Source organism: Rhinatrema bivittatum, chromosome 5 (assembly GCF_901001135.1).
Source record: "Rhinatrema bivittatum chromosome 5, aRhiBiv1.1, whole genome shotgun sequence".
NCBI lineage: Eukaryota > Metazoa > Chordata > Amphibia > Gymnophiona > Rhinatrematidae > Rhinatrema > Rhinatrema bivittatum.
The window spans coordinates 245475038-245488479 of NC_042619.1; positions in this window are offsets into that span (position 1 = coordinate 245475038).

Below are 13442 nucleotides of genomic sequence, written 5' to 3' on the forward strand. Positions count from 1 at the left end.
TTTCCTCACAGAGGAGCTGTTCCATCCCCTTTATCATTTTGATCGCCCTTCTCTGTACCAGAGAAGGCAATCTCATGTTCTTATGTACCACAATTCCCTCTGGAACTTGTTTGCATGCATCCTGAGTGTGGCCACTAGCTGTTACCATTGTGAGAGTAGACAGTAATTTCCAGTTGTGTACTCAACCTGCTGCTCTGACCACTAGATTCCTTCTCCTCCACCCCACAAATGATCACCCTGAGGTCTCACTCTCCTGATCGGTGCACTTTGATGTCTCACTTCCTAACACATATAGGGGTAGATTTTAAAAATTTGCGCGATCGCGTACTTTTGTTCGCGCACCAGGCGTGAACAAAGTACGCTAGATTTTATAAGATACGTGCGTATCATAAAATCCGGGGTCGGCGCGCGCAAGGGGATGCACATTTGTGCAACCTGTGCGCGCTGAGCCCAGCGCGCGCTGCCTGTTCCCTCCGAGACCGCTCCAATTTCGGAGCAGCCTCGGAGGGAACTTTTCTTCGCCCTCCCCCCACCTTCCCCTCCCTTCCCGTACCTAACCCACCCCCCAGCCCTATCTAAACCCCCCCCCTACCTTTGTCGGCAAAGTTACGCCTGCTAAAAGCAGACGTAAATCTGCGCGCGCCAGCAGGCTGCTGGAGCGCCATCACCCGACCCGAGGGCTGGTCCGGAGGCCTCGTCCACGCCCCCAGGCTGGCACCACGCCCCCAGGCCCGCCCCCGAAACGCCACGTCACGTCCCCGAAATGCCGCGTCATTTCGGGAACGCCCCGACATGCCCCTTTTACGAAGCCCGGGACTTACGCGCGTCCCGGGCTCTGCGTGCACCGGCGGCCTATGCAAAATAGGTGCACCGGCGCACGCAGGCATTTAAAATCCGCCCCACAGGGGTAGATTTTAAGACCTGCGCGCGGGCCTACATGTGCGCATACTACCCGGCACGCACACATGAACGCCCAATTTTATAACTTGCGCACGCAAATTATAAAATCAGGGGTCAGCGCACGCAAGGGGTTGCAAACTAGTGCACCTTGTACACGCCAACACCCGTGGGCTTCCCCGTTCCCTCCCCCCTAACCTAACCTTCCCACCCCTTCCCCTAACCTTTCCCCACCCTAGCCCTACTGTAACCCCCCAAAAATTTTTATCAAACCTTAGACGCAGGTTGCGCGCGCCGGCAGCCTGCCGGCATGCGATCCTCCGACACAGCGGCAAATGGCTGCTATGTCGGAGACCTCTGGCCCCGCCCCTGGACCACCCTGCCCCGCCCATACCTCACCCCCAGACCGCCCCTTTTTGCAAGCCCCGGGGCTTAGATGCGTCCCGGGGCTTTATGCGCATCGCCGGACCTTTATAAAATAGGTCCGGCGAGCATAAGGTGATTTACTCGCGTAGAGCTTTTAAAATCCGGTCCATAGCGTCCTTGAACTGTTGCACACCACATGCATGAAACAGCACTTTTTTCCCACTGAATATATACCTTTAACGTTTGCATATATACAAAGTAGTGGGGAGGGGAGGGGATAGAAGGGACCATTTAGGTGTGAGGAGGGTGTTTTCAGGGGCAGCTGCTGATGATTTCCATTGATGCATAATCTCGACACTCTTGGGTATCATGCTGTTGCAGATAGACTTTTTCAGGGTAAATGACATAAGCTGCTTTGTCATTTGCCAAGGTATGAATGCCTGGAATTCCGGATGAATCACCAGGCTGAAGGCCAGACTCCTGCACTCCCAAGAAAACATTGTTTTGCATATGGAATTACTACCTTGTGAATTAAAGGAAATACATTGCTGCAGGATTTCATGGCTGAGTAAGCGGAAGATGCAGTGACAAAAAGGCACGGAATTGTTAACCACTTTTGGTTCGTATTTATGTTTTTCGTTTATTGAATATGGGAGAGATGGTCAGATTCACTTAGGACCAGTATTGATGCACAGAGAGAGAACCATCTTTCTAAGCCCTTTACGCGTGCAAATTGTACTTTCCAGGCGTAAATCAATCTTCTGAGAATTGCTCTCCCTCGGTGCGGCTGGCAGCTTGCACATGGTTGAGCCACGTTTAGGGGCAGCATTCCTGGATGCGGGTTTTGGTCGGAGGAGAAAATTAACGTGCGTAGGCGGCAGTTTTTCCCATGAAAAAAAGAACCTGCAGAGAAAGCCAATACAAAGGTCCACAGGTACTTTTTTAAAAAATTTTTACCCACGGCGAAAGCGTCAAAGCAAAAGAGCCCATGGATTTTTGCTTTGAAAATTGGGGCAGGTAAAATGTAGCGATGGATTTTGTCCCAAACTGCCCAGTTTGAAGATTGCTCCATTAGGGGCTAATTTGGTAACTGCCTGCACTGATACTTTTCGCCTGCAGGAAGCAGGTCTACACGTTCACCCAAATTTTTACGTGCACGCTTTCAAAAATCAAAAGTACAAATGTAAATGATTTTCCCAACCCCCCCCCCCCCCCCCCCCCCCCGAAATGCGTCTTTTAAATAAGCCTAAGTGTAAATCACTTCACGTATGCTTTAATGCATCCAGCTCCAGGGTCATTTTCAAGCAGCCCATTTATGTGCAGAAAACCATGTTTTAGGCCTGTGAATGTTTTTGAAAATCAGCCCCAATCAGCGTAGGAGCATATTTTGCTGCCATATTTGACCAGGTCCTTTTGGTCCAATAACGTCTTGGCCTAAACATTGGATGGGTATTAATCAGATTCCAGTGACTTTACTGGCATGACCATTTTACATGTATTGCCAAAGTGAGAATGATAAAGGAAAAAAAATTACAAACTAATAATAATAGTCGAGTAAGATTAAATTTGTCCATCTCCATTGTTATTAATAATGCCTTGGAAATAATCTGACCCCTTATAATATAAAGGAAATCTATACAAACTAGAGGCAATAGTTTGATAATATTGCTGAGGAAAAATGTATTTGTAGCAAAACTGAACCAGACTATGCCGAGGAAGCAGTGCTCACAGTCCCTAGGGCGGGAGATATTTGGGAGAGTCCCAGTCAAACCACAACAGTGACACCTAATGACTGAATTTATGGCCCATAATTAGAGTACTGGAAGGGACATTGATGTGTGGCCACCAGCCAGAGCTATTGCAGCAATTATTAAGCAAAGTGAGTTAAGAACAAATTCCCAGGATAGTTGGGAATGGAGGCCCCTGGTGCTAGCTCCCTAGTTCCAACTGAACTGGAAGCCCACAGGATCAAGAGGGAACTAGCAGGGTTAAAAAATAAACAAGCAAGCAGACCAACATACCCACGGGTCCAGGATCAGAAATGGATTTGGTTGCCAAGTTTCGATCTCCTCATAAGATTGTCCGCAAACCACAAAATGCAGAAGCAAACATGCTTTACATACTTCATCTCTAGTGCAATCTGATACTCTGTAGAGATGGAAGAGCCTGATGCAATAATGTGATTATGCCACATATGGTAACTCACATAAGCAAAATAGTAACTAACCAATACTGTATCCAGTATCCACAACAAAAGCAATAAGGGAAGCTTAAACATGTCCCAATCATCTATCTTTTGGTCGAAAGAGCACATAATAAAGTAAACTCAGTACCCATTTAAAAAAAATAATTAGAATCATTCGGGCCAATACAGTAAGATGCACGGGAGAGCCACTCTCCTGGGCGTGTGAGTCAGTAAATAAAGTTATGCAAATTAGGGCCCGCGGTAAAAGGAGGCACTAGGGACACTAGCACGTCCCTAGCGCCTCCTTTTTGGACAGGAGCGGTGGCTGTCAGCGGGTTTGACAGCCGACGCTCAATTTTACCGGCTTCGGTTCTGGAACCCGCTGACAGCCACGGGTTCGGAAAACGGACGCCGGCAAAATTGAGCATCTGTCTTCCAGCCCGCGGGTCGATTTTTAATTTTTTTTTTGGGGGGGGCCTCCGACTTAATATGGCAGGTGTTAATTTCTGAAAGTAAAATGTGCGGTTTCGTTGCACATTTTACTTTCTGTATCGCGCAGGACTAACTAATAGGCTCATCAACATGCATTTGCATGTTGCGAGCGCTATTAGTTTCGGGGGGGTTGGACGCGCGGTTTCCACGTGCTATATTACTCCTTACTGTATAAGGGGTAAAAATGGCGCATCAAAAACGCGCGTCCAAACGGGGGCTAACAGTGCTCTCGGCCTGAGCACACTTTACTGCATCGGCCCGAATGTAGGTTGTGATACTTTGTACTGGACCAACATAATATGATGTAATACACAAGCTTTCCAGACCTTAAAAGTACCACTCTGGGTCAGACTAATGTTCCATTGAGCCCAGCATGGCAAAGAGATGTTCCCAGGTGGCGGGGAGAAGGCAGTGGATGGAACATCACATTTGTATAATCAAAACTACATGCATTGCTTTACTAAACAAATTTACACACAGAGAAAGGAGGTGCAAATCTCTGCAGGTAATGTTTGAGGGAGCACTAACCAAAGCAAAAGTATGCACTTGCCTTAATTTTGCTTTGATTATTAGTGCAAACCCCACAGGTAAAACATATCCTTAGAGTTTGCACCAATCTGGGTAGTTTGATTATTTGCCCCCTAAATTTAATCTGCCATTTAGATGCCCAGTTCCCCAGTCTGATAAGGTCCTCCTGTAATTTCTCACTGTCTGCTTGTCATCTGCAAATCTGATTGCCTCCCTCATTCCGCCCTTGTTTAGGTTCACATGCCTGGCCACTCCAGTTTCCACCAGCTTTCCATTGGGAAAACTAATCGTTTAGTCCAACTCTCTTCCTATTTTTTAAGCAGTTACTATTATATTAGATGATATCCCCTATCATATCATATCGGCCAGTGCATCCTATTCCATGAGATTTTAATTTCCTGAGGAGTCTCATAACAGACTTTAGCAAATAGGAGGAAATATAACCGAACATTCTGGTAACAATCGCAAATGATGTAAAAAAAAAACCAACAGAAAAAATGAAACCACAATTAATTGTATGAGACTTTGGCAAATGCCTTCTGAAAACTTGCATATACTCTGTTAACCAGCTCACCCCTACCACATGCTTAATATTCACACCTTCAAAGAATTCTAATAGATTAGTAAGGCATGACCTTCCTTTGCTGAATCTGTGCTGGTTCTTCTCCATTAAGCCAGATTTATTCATGTGCCCAATCATCCTGCTCTTAAATGCATCCACCATTTTGTTCTGTACCTGCACTGACCTCAAGCTGACTGGTCTCCAGTTTCCTAGAAACCCCCTGGAGTCTTTTTTAAACAATGGTGTTTAATCATAGGCCACAGATTACCAGTAGCAAGTCTGCAATTTCATATTGGAGCTCCTTCAGAACTTAGGGGAGGTGAACACCATCCTGGTGATTTGTTAAAGACAATTTTAGCCTTGTCTGGAACCTGGCCCTTTGTGGATAAGCTTATAATCAGGCCGATACAGTAAACGGCGCGGGAGAGCGGACGAGCACAGGACACTCTCCTGTGCGCGCGATTCAGAAAAATAATTTATTCAAATTAGGGCCCGCGGTAAAAAGAGGTGCTAAGGACACTAGCGCGTCCCTAGTGCCTCTTTTTGGACAGGAGTGACGGCTGTCAGCGGGTTTGACAGCCGACGCTCGATTTTGCCGGTGTCGGTTCTCAAACCCGCTGACAGCCATGGATTCGGAAATCGGACGCCATCAAAATTGAGCGTTCGGTTTTCAACCCACGAGTCGCGAGTTGATTTAAATTTTTTTTTTTTAAATTTTTGATTATTTTAAACTTTTGGGACCTCCGACTTAATATCGCCATGATATTAAGTCGGAGGGTGTACAGAAAAGCAGTTTTACTGCTTTTCTGTACACTTTCCCGGTGTCGAGAGAAATTAACGCCTACCTTTGGGTAGGCGCTAATTTCTGAAAGTAAAATGTGCGGCTTAGCTGCACATTTTACTTTCTGTATCGCACGGGAATAACTAATTGGCCCATCAACTTGCATTTGCATATTGCGGGCGCTATTAGTTTTGGGGGGGGGGGGGTTTGGTCGCGCGTTTTCGACGCTCTTGTTACCCCTTACTGAATAAGGGGTAAAGCTAGCGCGTCGAAAACGCGCATCCAAACGTGGGTTAACAGTGCGCGCCATCGGCCTGAATGTTGTGGCAGATCACATTGAAACTGTAGCACTACTGAATACATTTCAATCAGATATAGCAGTGAGATGGTTCTGTTATCACGTCTGGGTGATACGCATCGAGAAGGAGATGGGGGAAGAATGTTCTGGTGATTCTTCTGGTTTTAACTGACGCTTTTGGTACGGTCGACCGATTTGGGTTATACTGAACCAAATGTTACAGTAATCCATTTGACTTGCAACTGAAACATGGATCACTGTAGCTAGATTTTACTGCGAGAACTAGGGTCATAAGTTTCGAATCACCTGAAGCTGCAAGAACCATGCCCGCTTTGCAGTTTCAGAAGCTGCTTGCTGAGGTTGGTTCCATATCCATCATCATATCATTCTTCCCTCTTTTCTCTCTCTCGATTCCCTTTGATGGCTCCCCCACCTCTCTTCTTCTCCCCTCTGTGGTTTGTTTTACGATAGAATCGTTGTACGCACGGTCCCTGTGCGCAATCTCTCTGCTGAGCAGAATGAGCCAAGAGGCCATAGGAAGTGGGAGAAGCAGAAGCGCTTCCTGTCTGCACTTCCTGTCTGCACCAGTTGTTTTGGATTTGGATTTCATATTTAAGTACTCACCTTTTCCAGAATCCGAGCTCAGGGTGAATTATAATCCAGAAGGCATACAATCGAAATTGTGCCCGGGACTATGGCGGGTGAAGTGGCTTGCCCAACATCACAAGGAGCATCAGTGGAAGAAGCAGGCACAGCACCTCTCCATCTAAAGCAGATGGTGACCCACGGTTCTAATGAAGGGGTTAAGGAAATGCAGAGGTCCTGGACTTATTTATGGGTTTATTTATGTAACCCCCTTTCCGGTTTAGGGGCCAGGAGGGCAAGAGCCCATGAGGGTCCCAGGGTCAGTCCTCCAACTTTTTTTTCACTCCGACACAGTCCAAGGGCCCCGGGACAGGGTCCTTTTTCCCAGTGGGGAGGGGGGGGGGAGAGAGATTAAATCCTCCAGGGAACAAGATGGCTGAGGTGACCCTTACTTTGTTGCCCTGGAGGGGTAACAGGTCTTCATCAGCTTTAAGGGATGTGAGTGCCAACAAAAGATTCTGGAGGCTCAGACTGAGTGTACAATATTAAATCTTTATTGTCAGAAAATGGTACTGTTCACATCAGTTCTTGGCATGAAAGGTAAAATTTACAGTAATCCAATTTATCTGTGCAATTATCTCAATACGGACAGGAAAACTCTCACCCTCTATGGTTTAGACAAGCAAGGTTCCCAGCTGGGCAGGGTATCCTTAGTTGGGATAAAAAAAAAAACCTTCCAAAATTACTGAGTGGGAAAAAGGATTACAGTCTGCGCACAGTCTCCCCTAAGTGTCTCTCTCTCCCAGGGTGAATGCTCCGTGAGGTGTCCTCAGAATAGAAATTTAGGGATTTTATTCACAATTCCCTTCTTCAGTTGACTCAACAGGAATTTTCCTAGGAAAAGTCCAGTAGCAGGGAACACAGCAGCTTTCTACGGATATTTCCTCTTCAGGCAGAAAGGGTGGCCAAAACGTCCTCCTGGGAACTCAGAAAAAAATCTTCACACAAAGCTAGAAAAATCTGGAAACCTCCTGCAGCAAGTCATCATTTGAAATCTTCCCTATCTCCTGATCTAATTTAGCTGGCGGATACCCCAGATTCCTCCAGGGGTACCAACCAAGCATCTCACAGGAGAAATTCCAAAAAAGGCAAAAACATCCAAAAATCTTAAACAAAAAGTAGATCCGGCACTCAGGCAGGCACTGATCCCTTCCCACTAGGGTATTGGCCCAGGCTGTGAAACCCAGTACCCAAGCAGGGGAACAACTCAAGAAACACACTCCTGCTCCCTCTAACTCTTAATCCAAAATGCCACGCCTAGAATTGCTGCAGCAGCAGGGGGCTGGCCATTCCCGCAACCTCAGTGGAGGAGCTGTTCAGAAATGGAGCTCCTCCTCCCTTCCTTACCTTTCCCATCCTAGCTCACAGGTTTCAAGACTAGGGCCTTATTGTGATGATCCCAAAGGGTCGTCACATTTCAAATATTTTTTTTACCCGTGACTTCCAAAGTTTGGGGTGGGTTCCAACACAACATATATAATAAGACAATTTATGCAATTAAAAACTAAAGAGAAACACAATCATGAATATTAAGTATTGTATCAAACAGACTTCAGTCGGGTCACTCAAATGCTTCCTTAAACAGAAATGTCTTTTTTTCTAAACATCTTTTTTTTAAACTACTGCATATGGTTACTGGCAGAGAGTTCTATAAAATAGGGCCTGCGGAAGAAAAGGCTCTTTTGCGTATCTTGGCCAGACATGCAACTTTCCGAGATGGAATGCCCAAAAGTCCCAGAACTGAGGACCAAAGAGTGCATACCGGGATGTACACCTGAATCCATGGAGAGGAAACATTGTTTAACAAATTTTGGATACTGACTTCTAACTCATAATGAAAAAGCCAGAGCAGCTGGAGCCAATGTAATGATTGGAGTTCCAGGGTAATGTGTATTTGAGTACCTATCAACACTCAGGCAGCTACCTCATGGACAATTTGGAGAGATCTCAGTGTATTAGATGGTAAAGTGATACACAGAGAATTACAGTAGTCAAGTACCTTGATCTTCAGAGAGATAGCTGTGTTAGTCTGGTGTAGCAAAAATGACAAGAGGCAGGTGGCACCTTATAGACCAACCAATTTATTGAGGCTTGAGCTTTCGAGGGCAAAGTCCATGTCATCAGATGCATGAAGTGTAAAAATGCATGCCAGAGGTGGGTAAAATATATGAGGATGGGGAAGGGGGCTACAGAACAAAGAGAAGGCACTGAATTAGGCAATCAGGGTGTGGAAACAAATGTGTTAATAGCATTATAATCCAGACTACCGACAAGTGAGGTAAGTGTGACAAATACAGAATGATCTGAGAACAGTTAAATTCATAGCTAATTCCAGTGAGCCATGAAGCCATTGTCTCTGTTCAGACCTAGGGCGATGGTGTTAATTTTTTTGATGAGTTTTGACATTTCTCTGTAGGAGTATGGCCAGATAGAGAATGTCCTGGAAGCTTGAAATGTTCTCCTACTGGTTTCCGAATGTTGACATTTCTAATGTTAGATTTATGTCCATTTATTCTTTTCTTTAGTGACTGTCCTGTGAGGAGAGCAGAGGGGCACTGCTGGCAGGTGAACGAGCCCCAGATGCTTTAGCCGATGTTGGGTCCTGTGATGGCATTGCCTGGGTTAATAATGTGAATGGAGTTGGCAGATGGGCGTCATTGTTGTACAGTTTGTGGTGGCTGGCGAGTATTGCTGTTTGAGGCCGGGGGGGGACTGGCGGTAAGCCAGGATAGACTTGCCACCCACGGCCTGTGAGAGGGTGATATCATTGTCCAGGACTGGTTGTAGATCCTCGATATGTTTCAGTGGTTTCAGCTGGGAACTATAGGTAACAACTAGAGGTGTTCTGTTATTTTCTTTTTTGAGATGATCCTGTAGCAGAGTGTTCCTGGGTATTTGTTTGGCTCTCTTGATCTGTTTTCTTACTTCATTGGGTCTGTTGTAATTTCTCCACATGGGAGGTCCTCTGAGGGGTCAACAGATGTAGACAATGGAGCTGGTGGTGAGGAGGGGGTGGAAGCTGGAGGTACGTAGTTATGTGTGCCAGCCAGTGGGTTTCCAGTATACACTATAAACAGTGCTATTAACACTCTGTTTCCACACCCTGCTTTCCTAAATCAGGGCCTTCTCTTTGTTCTGTCTCCTCTTCCCCCCACCTCCAATCCCCATATATGTTACCCACCTCTGCACTACACTTCATACATCTGACGAAGTGGACTCTGTTCTCGAAAGCTCATGACTCAATAAATTGGATAGTCTATAAGGTGCCACTCGCCTCTTGTCAAGTTCCTTGAGTGTCAATGACTGAACAACTGCACAGAAATCATTAGGTTTAGGTAGAGACTTTAAAGAGCGTACTGAGTACAGCTTAGCAAACGATGCCCAGACTACTGATTCGATATGAGATTGCATGGACAATGCGGGGTTTAGCATTGCTCAGAGGCTGCAGAATTTATTAGAAATTTGGGTCTCATGACCATCAGAGGAAAGAGTGGGAGGCATATTACCAAAGGGAAAATGGAATAATTATGATTACTGTTTATACTTGTGTATAAGTTGAAAAATGTTTGCCTCCAAAACGGGTCCTTAAAATTGTGGTTGTCTGATCCACGGGTCAATCCACATAACTCCAGGACCACGGCACTTGCGGCTGCGCAGGCACGTCCTCCCCCCCTCCCAAGCCAGGGTCTGATTGGTGCACTTAGAACCACTGGGATCCCGTGGGGGAGGAGGGAAGACGTGCCTGAGTGACCGCAAGTTCATCGTCGTCTTCATAGCGGCAGCGAGTGTTCGAGCTAAGAGATCTGGAGGGAATTGTGAGGGAGAAGCTTTCCTACCGCTACACTGGGAGACAATCCTGAGCAAACGCAAGTGTCCTCATTGTTCAGAGAACAGTGGATGAGTTAAGGAATCCGGGGGGGGGATGGGAAGGATTCAAACAGGAGGGGCAGACACAGGAGACTGAGGGACATTTTCTTACCTTGTAAAATGATGTTTATGAGACACTATTCTGCTTTTAAAAAATAAATAAAAGCAATTTTCTTAAGTTATCAGATTGTTTCTTAGTATTATTGCACAAGCCCTAGGTTTTACCTTCGACTTATCCACAGGTGACAGATAATTCTTGATTTTGGGGCTCCAAAAAAAATACCCTCAACTTATACACGAGATCGACTTATACACGAGTAAGATTTCTTGATATTAAGGGAGAGTTTGTTGTGACTGTAGCCAGCTCCTAATTGTAGCTAGACAAAGAAATGCAAACTGAACAGTAAGGGCCCAAGATGATTTTAAAGAGAACTGCATAGATTTTATAGCAAATGCCCAGTCCAGTGAACAAGTGACACAACATTGTTAATTAGATGTTAAAACAAAGCTCTGGTAGAGCCGAGCACTAGGGTGTTCCTGTTGGAATGGAGTGCTAGAAGAGGTAGCAGAATTGAGTTTATTCTGTTGAGTACAATCTGCGAGAGAAGACCTGAACCAGTCCAGTACTGAACCTGTTATTCCTAAAACAGCGAGACGGGAGAGTAAGATGCCATGGTTTATGGTGTCAAATGCAGCAAATAAATCTAATAGCATGAACATATACTTTGTTCCTGAATTGAATCCATGCCAGAGTCGAAATTGGACAGTAATAGAGTTTCTGGAAACCGAACTAATACTGGTCCAATACTGAATAATCAAAGAAATCTGAGAGCTGAATTAACACAACATTCTCAATTATTTGTGAGAGAAACGGTAGGGACAAGACAGGGATCAGCAGAAGAGTTTTTTCTAAATGGGACAAATAGCTGCACTTTTTAGGGAAATATGTAACTGGCCGATACAGTAAAAGTCGTGGGAGAGCGGGCGAGTGCACGCTCTCCCGGCGCGCGCACAGACCATTCTCCTGTGCACGCGATTCAGTAAAAAAAAAATATTCAAATTAGGGCCGCGGTAAAAAGAGGCGCTAGGGACACTAGCGCGTCCCTAGCACCTCTTTTTTGACAGGAGTGGCGGCTGTCAGCGGGTTTGACAGCCGACACTCAATTTTTCCGGCATTGGTTCTCAAAGCCGCTGACAGCCACAGGTTCGGAAACCGGACGCCGGCAAAATTGAGCATCCGGTTTTCAACCCACGAGCCAATTTAAATTTTTTTTTTTTATTTTTAACTTTTGGGACCTCCGACTTAATATCGCCATGATATTAAGTCGGAGGGTGTACAGACTTATCGCACGGGAATAACTAATAGGGCCATCATGCATTTGCATGTTGTGGGAGCTATTAGTTTCGGGGGGGGGGGGGGGTTGGATGCGCATTTTCGATGCGCTATTACCCCTTACTGAATAAGGGGTAAAGCTAGCGCGTCAAAAACACGCGTCCAAACACGGGTTAACAGTGTGCTCCACCGGACTGTACTGTATCGGCCTGTTAAAATAAACTCAGCAACGTCCTCATGCACAAATTTAGAGTAGAACAGTTGAACAAGGGTTGAGAGGAGATGCGCACAAATTTATGCTGGTAATTATTTGAAAAATTCTGATTTAAAATCCCTCTAGTCTGACTGCCGCTGATTTAGCAGGCTATCAGTTTATCTTGCTAAAAAGTTAGCCATATAAGTTTTGGATGGGATTGGAGCATTGTAGGGTATGGCCCATTATCTAGCTAAGTTAAGCAGTCCTAAAGTTAGCCAGATAAACTTACCAAGATAACTTTGACATAGCTGGGTATATTCAGCAGTGCAGCCATGTTGCTGAATATCCCAGCAAAGTTAGTATTAGGGAGTCAGCCTTCCAGCCACTCCTAGAGATGTGAATCGTGTCCTCGATCATCTTAACGATCGATTTCGGCTGGGAGGGGGAGGGAATCGTATTGTTGCCGTTTGGGTGTGTAAAGTATCGTGAAAATCGTTAAAATCGTGAGCCGGCACACTAAAACCCCCTAAAACCCACCCCCGACCCTTTAAATTAAATCCCCCACACTCCCGAACCCCCCCCCAAATGCCTTAAATTACCTGGGGGTCCAGCGGCACACTAAAACACGGCACACTAAAACCCCCTAAAACCCACCCCGACCCTTTAAATTAAATCCCCCACCCTCCCGAACCCCCCCAAATGCCTTAAATTACCTGGGGGTCCGTAGCCTTAAATTACCTCCGTAGCGGCGGTCCGTAGCTAAATCGGGGGAAGGGGGAGAGCAGGAAAAGCGGCACACTAAATCGTGTAGTCTTCAGCCGGCGCCATTTTGCAAAATGGCCACCGCAAAATGGCGGCGGCCATAGACCAAAACGATTCGACGCAGGAGGTCGTTCCGGACCCCCGCTGGACTTTTGGCAAGTCTTTTGGGGGTCAGGAGGCCCCCCCAAGCTGGCCAAAAGTTCCTGGGGGTCCAGTGGGGGTCCGGGAGCGATTTCCTGCCGCGAATCGTTTTCCATACGGAAAATGGCGCCGGCAGGAGATCGACTGCAGGAGGTCATTCAGCGAGGGTTCCGGACCCCCGCTGAACGACCTCCTGCAGTCGATCTCCTGCCGGCGCCATTTTCCGTACGGAAAATGATTCGCGGCAGGAAATTGCTCCCGGACCCCCGCTGGACCCCCAGGAACTTTTGGCCAGCTTGGGGGGGCCTCCTGACCCCCACAAGACTTGCCAAAAGTCCAGCGGGGGTCCGGAACGACCTCCTGTGTCGAATCGTTTTGGTCTATGGCCG